Source organism: Myxine glutinosa, chromosome 9 (assembly GCF_964187855.1).
Source record: "Myxine glutinosa chromosome 9, kmMyxGlut1.1, whole genome shotgun sequence".
Classification (NCBI taxonomy): Eukaryota; Metazoa; Chordata; class Myxini; order Myxiniformes; family Myxinidae; genus Myxine; species Myxine glutinosa.
The window spans coordinates 25,497,030-25,506,217 of NC_136269.1; the positions used below are offsets into that span (position 1 = coordinate 25,497,030).

Consider the following 9,188-nt stretch of genomic DNA (forward strand, 5'->3'; position numbering starts at 1 on the left):
TGCTGGTTGTCCAACAGTATGCGAGACCTGAAAGCGATGCATTAATTGTACAAATTATTACAAATCAAACTATAACGGCACTCAGTAGAGAGCATACCTCCGCCTGGTTCGCCATATCACTCAATGGTGAAGAATCACTTAATAAGATTAAATAATTCTCATATCCGAATCCAATTCAGATCTTCACCAAAATCGAATATATGTGTCCTTGTCAGACACCCAACCGGTCCACCAAGTTTCGTCTAAATCCGTCCACAACTTTTTGAGATATCCTGCTATGTATCGTTTTTGGCCCTATCTCCCAATGGTGAAGAATCACTTTTAAAAATTCTAGTATCTGAATCCGGATCTTCACCAAAATCTAATCATTTCGTCCTTCTGACATACGCTACATCTGACAAATTTCGTCCGAATCCGTCCAGAACTTTTTGAGATATTTTGTTCACAAACAAACAAACAAACAGATGAAAAATCGGTCAGAGACCGAGGACTTGCCGGAATGTACTTTTTTATTGGCCATTTAGGACAAATATGGCGGCCGAACCACGTGACTGATGACGTCATCATTAACATATTTTATTCCCCATGGAGAGTTCTTTACATTGAGCCACGTCCCAAGTTTTTCTATTCAGGACTTTCGGAGATATGGAGGTGTAACGTTTTCCGGTTTTTCCAAGATGGCGGCCGAACTACGTGACATATGACGTCATCATTAACATATTTTATTCCCCATGGAGAGTTCTTTACAATGAGCCATGTCTCAATTTTTTCTGTTCAGCACTTTTGGAGATATAGTGGTGCAAAGTTTTGCCGTTTTTCCAAGATGGCGGCCGACCACGTGACTGATGACGTCATCATTAACATGTTTTATTCCCCATGGAGAGTTCTTTACAATGAGCCATGTCTCAATTTTTTCTGTTCAGTACTTTCGGAGATATAGTGGTGCAAAGTTTGCCCGTTTTTCCAAGATGGCGGCCGAACCACGTGACTGATGACGTCATCATTAACATATTTTGTTCCCCATGGAGAGTTCTTTACAATGAGCCATGTCTCAATTTTTTCTGTTCAGCACTTTTGGAGATATATTGGTGCAAAGTTTTGCCGTTTTTCCAAGATGGCGGCCGACCACGTGACTGATGACGTCATCATTAACATGTTTTATTCCCCATGGAGAGTTCTTCACAATGAGCCATGTCTCAATTTTTTCTGTTCAGCACTTTGAGATATCGAGGTGCAAAAATTTTCGGTTTTTCCAAGATGGCGGCCGAACCACGTGACTGATGACGTCATCATTTGGGCACAGTACATTAGAGGGCAAGACCAATATGTGTGCCAAGTTTGGCGATTCTACGTGCAACGGTGTAGACATAGTGCTGCAAACAGACAAACAGACAAACAGACAAACAGACAAACGAACAGATCAACATACTTGCCGGAAAATTTTTCCGGCAAGTAATGAAAAATCACTCGTTGAGCGACACTTGGCAAAACAGAACAAAGTAGAATGGCACTCAATAGAGAATCCTTTTGACCTCAAAAAGAATTAGTGGTAGAATTCAGTGACCTGATATGCAAATAGTCTTCAAATTTTAAGTTAATCGGATGAAAATTGACAATTTTAGAAATTTGGCCTATGTTGACCTTTTGGGCTGTCTTGACCTTAAAAATAGTTGGTGGTTGAATTCAGTTGGCTGATATGAAAATCCCATTCAAATTCCAAGTCAATCGGATTAAAATTGAGGATTTTTGAAATTGTTGTTGACCTTTAGGCCTATGCTGATCTCAAAAATAGTTGTTAGTTGAATTCGGTTACCTGATTTGTAAATCCTATTCAAATTCCAGGTCAATCGGATGAAAATTGAGGATTTTAGAAATTTGAAAAAGTAGTTGACCTTTGGCCTATGTTGACCTTTTGACCTCAAAAATATATAGGATTTTGTCGGACCACGAACTCTACCATTTGGTAAAGTTTCGTGAAGATCGGTTTAATATTGTGTCCTGTCGGCAAGTATAAGTGAGCGGACAGACAGACAAACACACACACACAAACACAAACAAACGCACAAACCAGAGTGAAAAAAAATGTTTTTTTTGCCAAGTAACAAACAGACAGGGGTGAAAACATAACTTCCATCTATCCACCTTTGGTGGTGAAGGTAATAAATATAAATGGCTCATCGTCGTATGCTGGGTGAGATCTTTGTTTTGATTGTTCTGCTTCTATCGAGATGACAAAGGAGCTGTGCGTGCTATTATTGTAGGTTACACACATTTCAGGTGTAGTAGATGATTGATTGGACGTTACAGGTAGCTCGCTCAGTGGAGGGCTCTTCTTACACCTTTGTCGGCGCTGTCGGCGAACGCAATGTTTATGAGTGCCGTGGGAGCCCGACGCGACATTTTCGTATTTGATGACCTCATTTTACAAACTCGGTCACATTCATGAAGATACACCCATTCTCAACGGGCTTCAATGTGTCTAATTGACTGTGAAATGTAAACTCGCCATTTGGGATGCAATTGGAACGGTCTACACATATGTGGCACGCAGAAAAGTTGCCATCTGCAGCTACGCTTCAGCTTTTACCTAGGTATACTTTGAGGTGAGCGCAGAGTTAATGGCCACACCTTGAAGGTGGGACCTTTCCGCTGGTAAGATCTCACTAAGTGTGTGCTTGCAAACCGCCTCCATTGGCATTTTGTTTTCGTGCCTCTCGTATGCAAAGTTTGTGCCACCTCCCATGGTGTTTCAAGGTCAAACCTTTACGGTACAAGGTGATGGAATAATATAGCAAATAAATTCATCATAGTGAGTCCAGAAACTGATTATCCTTATAAACAAGCCATGGAGGTGGGGAACTCTCTTAGCAGTAGCACACCATTAACCCAGAGGATACAAGAAAGGCACTCAGTGGCATACCTCCACCTGATTGGCCATATCTCTCAATGGTGAAGAATAATTACATACATTCTATTAGCTGGATCCGGATCTTCACCAAATTTGAATCGAATCGTCCTTGTCACACACACAACCTGTCCAACAAGTTTCGTCCAAATCCATCCATAACTTTTTTAATATCCTGCTATGTATCGTTTTTGGCCCTAACTCCCAATGGTGAAGAATCACTTAGAAAATTAAATAATTCTCATATCCGAATACATATTCAGATCTTCACCAAAATCGAATCGAATCGTCCTTGTCAGATACCCAACAGGTCCAACAAGTTTCATCCAAATCCGTCCACAACTTTTTGAGATATCCTGCTATGTATCGTTTTTGGCCCATCACTCAATGGTGAAGAATCACTTCGAAAATTCTAGTAGCCGGATCCGAATCTGGATCTTCACCAAAATCGAATCATTTCGTCCTTGTCACATACGCTACATCTCTGCCAAATTTCGTTCGAATCCGTCCACAACTTGTTGAGATATTTTGTTCACAAACAAACAAACTAGAACGCCACTCAGTAGAGCGCATACTCCCGCCGTGGGTTTAGTTGGAATAATACGTTTTGTTTCACATCCCCTCTCCCCAAAACAATAAATGAAAAAGAAAGTAGGCCCTAACTGTCAGAGAATTTATTTTGATATATCTCGGAATTAGAGGAGAAAAACATCATTTATGAATAAGAATAAAAACTTTAATGCAGTAAAACAGAAAATATCTTTCCCCAAAAAATTAATTTCCCCAAAAAATTCCTGGATCCGGAATAATATCCTGAGCTTCACCAAAAACTAATCAATTCTTCCTTATCCCAAGGGCAATCATCCCACCAACTTTCATCCAAATCCGTTCAGAACTTTTCCAGATATCTTGTTCACAAACACACGAACATACGAACACACACACACACACACATGGACGGACACGATCGAATGCGTTACTCCCGCTGAAAATCGCAGAGCCAGAACCAAAATTATTTATTTGGTCTGGGAATCCCATGCGAGGTTTCTTCTTCTTCAGCCTCTCACAACCCTGGGTGAATGTGCGATCTTTTTTTTAAAAGTTGGAATTTTGCCAAATCTGTTTTATTTGTTTGTTAATATACCTCAGCCATTGACAAATCTGGAACTAAGTCTTTATAAGTTCATCAAATACTGACACCGCGATTGACATTCGCTGAGCTAAATGTTGATATCTCTTCTGAGGTTAAAAAAAAAAAACAGTTTTAAAGCATTATACGTATCAAACGATACATTTTATGAAACGCGGAAACCTAATACACACTTTAGTGGTTTTAAAATGACAATATGTCTTTATTAGAAAAAAAATGAACATTGAAGACGACGCTGCTAAAAAAAATACACCGCTCTAACGCATAACCACGAGTTTAAACTACATTTACAAGAAATATGGAAACTATTTTCATTTCACAATGTTAAATATAGAATATATAGAAGATAATGTTAAAAAAAATGAGCCCTATCTTCCAATGGTAAACAATCCTTCAAAAAATTCCTGGATCCGGAATAATATCCTGAGCTGCACCAAAAACTAATCAATTCTTCCTTATCCCAAGTGCAATCATCCCACCAACTTTCATCCAAATCCGTTCAGAACTTTTCCAGATATCTTGTTCACAAACACATGAACACACACACACACACACACACACACACACACACACACACAGACACGATCGAATGCATTACTCCCTCGTGGGAGTAACAAACGGAAAAACAGACAAACAGGGGTGAAAACATAACCTCCATCCACCTTTCGTCCACCTTTGGTGGTGGAGGTAATAATCAAATTTGTAAGATTGCAAGGAGGTAGGGGAATTGGGAAGAGGGAAAGGTATGGATGCATTCCAACATGGGTAAAAGACCAAAAAATTAACAACAACAAACCATCCAGTGCAACCTGTGTGGAATGTTAAGCGTAAACTCTCAGGGAAGAATTTACAAAAGGCGTTTAGCGAGCGTCTTGCTAACTCACGTCTAAGCCTTAAACGCTGACAAAAACAGCTTTGTATACACGGCTAATCGCCATCCATTTAGTTGTACGTGTATAAACAGGCGATTAGCCTATGAAACCCCGCCCATATCTCCAACATCCAATTGAGATGATGCACTTGCTACATATAATCAAAGCGCCATGGACAATTGTTGGGGAGGATTCAGCGCATTGCTCCTCGTCGTAGGTTGATCCAGGTCATCTTGCATTGGATTCAGCAGCCAAGGAAATGATTCCTTCGAGAGATTCATCCATCCCTCCTTCCACTCATTCTTCTTTCCTTCCACTCATCCATCCTTCCATCGCCTCATCCATCCCTCCTTCTCCTCATCCATCCTACCTTTGCCTCATATATCCTTCCTTCCCCTCATCCATCCTTCCTTCCCCTCATCCATCCTTCCTTCCCCTCATCCATCCTACCTTTGCCTCATATATCCCTCCAACTCATCCATCCTTCCTTCGCCTCATCCGTCCCTCCTTTGACCTATACATCCCTCCTCCACTCATCCATCCTTCCTTCCCCTCATCCATCCTTCCTTCCCCTCATCCATCCTTCCTTCCCCTCATCCATCCTTCCTTCCCCTCATCCATCCTTCCTTCCCCTCATCCATCCTTCCTTCCCCTCATCCATCCTTCCTTCCCCTCATCCATCCTTCCTCCCCCTCATTCATCCTTCCTTCCCCTCATTCATCCTTCCTTCCCCTCATCCATCCTTCCTTCCCCTCATCCATCCTTCCTTCCCCTCATCCATCCATCCATCCCTCAACCATTGATCATGGAAAAGACAATCTGTGAATGTGTATATATACAATCTCTGTATCCGAGCTTTGTATGTATGTATGTATGTATGTATGTATGTATGTATGTATGTCTGTATGTATGTATGTATGTCTATGTATGCACATGATGCCACTCTGTGTAATCTGGATTGAAGTGATCGATGATGGTTATTGAAACATTTACCATGTTTAATGTTTGGGTTATAGACAGTATAAAATTTCTTAGTGGCTATCTATATATTATGTATGCAGATCTGGTGTCGTTTAGCCACTCCTTCCATATCCTTGTATACTGTAGTGATTCTAAAGTTAACTTAAACTGCCAGGAAGTATATGAGAGTACAACTGCAGTTCTAAGTACACCAGTGTTGCCTAATTCTTGCTTCAAGGCCTTAAGCACACTCTTAAACATGTCGTCACCAACGTGTAAACGTTTGTTTGTTATTTAAACGCTTGTGATTAGGTTTTGATTACGCATTAGATAAACACTCTTCCACGATAGGCGATTCACTTTGAACGGGTGATCACCGCACGATTAGCGATTCTACACGCGTCTAACTCTTAAAATCCTTTCGTAAATTTGTCCCATTATGTTTTATTATGTACAAAATCACAGGGGCATGGATATGTTAAAAACAGGCAGACAATTGCGTAAAGACAAAGCAAACAACACCATTGAGTGCCATTGCACATCGTGCGTATTATACGACTCCCTGTACCTGCACCACTGATCACCTGGATAACTAAAGGCTAAATTATAAAGAGAGAAAACAAATCAAACTAGAAATTGAAGAGTGGGTGAACAAGATAATGAATGAGAGACTTTACAGTAGCAGAGCATATACAGTTTGGAAAATGGTCGGAAAAGTTCGACGAGTTCAGGAATCATGACTCGCTGCGATCCATTGTAAACAATAGGGAACACAGGTCACCTGCAGATGTGATCTTTTTGAAATCCAAAAAGGGTATAACTGAAAAATTGACGAAACACCCTGAAACTCAAACTTAGTTATGTAACTTATAATAAATCCATGTATCAAGTTTCAGTTGAATATGTTAAAGGGTATGGGGGGAAAAAAAGTCTGAAAAACCACAGGTGGGACGCACAGATGGAGACAAAACCTATAATCCCCCCCAGTGAAACCGGTAGGGGACCAATAATCGAACCTGTTTTGGATAATGTTCGGGTTCTAGCCCTAATGCTTACCCTAACCATAACCCTAACACTTTCCCTTACCCAAACAGCAATGTGGGATGGCCAACTTGGAGGCACCAGCGTTCCGATAAACATTTGTTGACCCCAAGGTCACTGGACTTCAAATTTTCCAGCACTGGACTTCAACATCAACCACACCATAGTTCTCCAAGTCAGGGGTCTAAGTGGGGTAAAAAGCCAAGAAGGACAATGAACACCTCTCCAAAACTAGAACGGCACTCGGTGGAGAGCAAACCTCTGCCTGGTTGGCCATATCACTCAATGATGAAGAATCACTTTTAAAATTCTGCGAGCTGGATCCGGATCTTGACCAACATTGACTCGATTCTTCCTTGTCGCACTCACAACCTGTCCAACAAGTTTCGTCCAAATCCGTCCACAACCTTTTGAGATATCCTGCTATGTATCGTTTTTGGCCCCTTCTCCCAATGGTGAAGAATCACTTAAAAGTTAAATAATTATCATATCCGAATACATATTCAGATCTTCACCAAAATCGAATCGAATCGTCCTTGTCAGACACCCAACCGGTCCACCAAGTTTCGTCCAAATCCGTCCATAACCTTTTGAGATATCCTGCTATGTATCATTTTTGGACATATCTCCCAATGGTGAAGAATCACTTAGAAAATTCTAGTAGCCGAATCCGATTCTGGATCTTTACCAAAATCTAATCATTTCGTCCGTGTCACATACGCTACATCTCTGCCAAATTTCGTCCGAATCCGTCAACAACTTTTTGAGATATCCTGCTATGTATAGCTTTTGGCCATATCTCCCAATGGTGAAGAATCACTTAGAAAATTCTAGTAGCCGAATCCGATTCTGGATCTTTACCAAAATCTAATCATTTCGTCCGTGTCACATACGCTACATCTCTGCCAAATTTCGTCCGAATCCGTCAACAACTTTTTGAGATATCCTGCTATGTATAGCTTTTGGCCATATCTCCCAATGGTGAAGAATCACTTAGAAAATTCTAGTAGCCGAATCCGATTCTGGATCTTTACCAAAATCTAATCATTTCGTCCGTGTCACATACGCTACCTCTCTGCCAAATTTCGTCCGAATCCGTCAACAACTTTTTGAGATATCCTGCTATGTATAGCTTTTGGCCATATCTCCCAATGGTGAAGAATCACTTAGAAAATTCTAGTAGCCGAATCCGATTCTGGATCTTTACCAAAATCTAATACTTTCGTCCTTGTCACATACGCTACCTCTCTGCCAAATTTCGTCCGAATCCGTCCACAACGTTTTGAGATATTTTGTTCACAAATAGACAGACAAACGGACAGACAGGGGCAAAAACATAACCTCCATCCACCTTTGGTGGCGGTGGTACTTAAGGTAAACAAAAGTTTGTCACAGTGCCCATACGTAGCGCTAGTTCTCTTTCACCAACTAGTAAAGGAGCGGTTTGGGTCACTGGAATAATAATTTAGAAAATGTACTCAAATCCCACATCTCCGATTTCAGCGACACCTTTGGAATCTTGGTAGTAAGTATCCCTTTATGGTTGAACTTTACTCAGTAACTACTATGGGTGAAGTTGAGCTGCACAAATGAAATCCATGAAGGCGTCAGGTCTTGATGGATACCTGCCGGTGTACACGGCTGCTGATGATGTTCCGTTGTCAAATTGGTGTCGTTTTTTTTTCCTGTCGTGCAGGTATGCTGTGAGGCCTGACGATTGCACTCACAATTGGAATCTTCAAGAAGGTGTGGACCAAGCCAAGTGTGTATATTTCTGAGAAATTTACCTTCTGGTTTGGAGACCCATCATTGGCGATAATACTTATCAAGCGAATGATAAAGTTTTCCTTTTGCTCTTTTACAGTTGCTTGTTTTGTGTGCGTTTCACTCATCTCATGCTTTGTGCTCAACTCGTGTAAGGAGTGTTTTTTCCCCACTTAATGATTTGCTCATTGTGGACAAGCTCCACTGTCTTCTCCATCAATCTCGAACAGCTTACCCCAAACTGATAGGCTAACTAGAACAGCACTCGGTAGAGAGAGAGAGCATACCTCCACCAGGCTGAACAGTTTATGTTTTGTATCCCACTGATAGGCCGGATCTGGATTCGGACTTAAACCAAAATCTAATCGGCTTGTTCTTGTCACGTAACCAACTCGTCCAGCAAGTTTAGTCATAACTCGTCCATAACTTCTTAAAATATGTTGATGTTATATATTGTAGCGGCTACCGCTGGGTTTTCACAATCGCCTTGCACCTA

The 9,188-nt window shown here is 41.0% G+C and overlaps 1 long non-coding RNA gene across 1 annotated transcript in view; it reads left to right on the forward strand.

Annotated features, from left to right (window-relative positions):
- Window positions 1–8,789, forward strand: part of LOC137435536 (uncharacterized) — a 29,382-nt gene extending 20,593 nt beyond the window's left edge. The window contains exon 2 of the long non-coding RNA XR_010986097.1: window positions 8,625–8,789. This is a non-coding gene — a long non-coding RNA (uncharacterized LOC137435536). The remainder of the gene's footprint in view (window positions 1–8,624) is intronic.
- The last annotated feature ends 399 nt before the right edge of the window (window positions 8,790–9,188 follow it).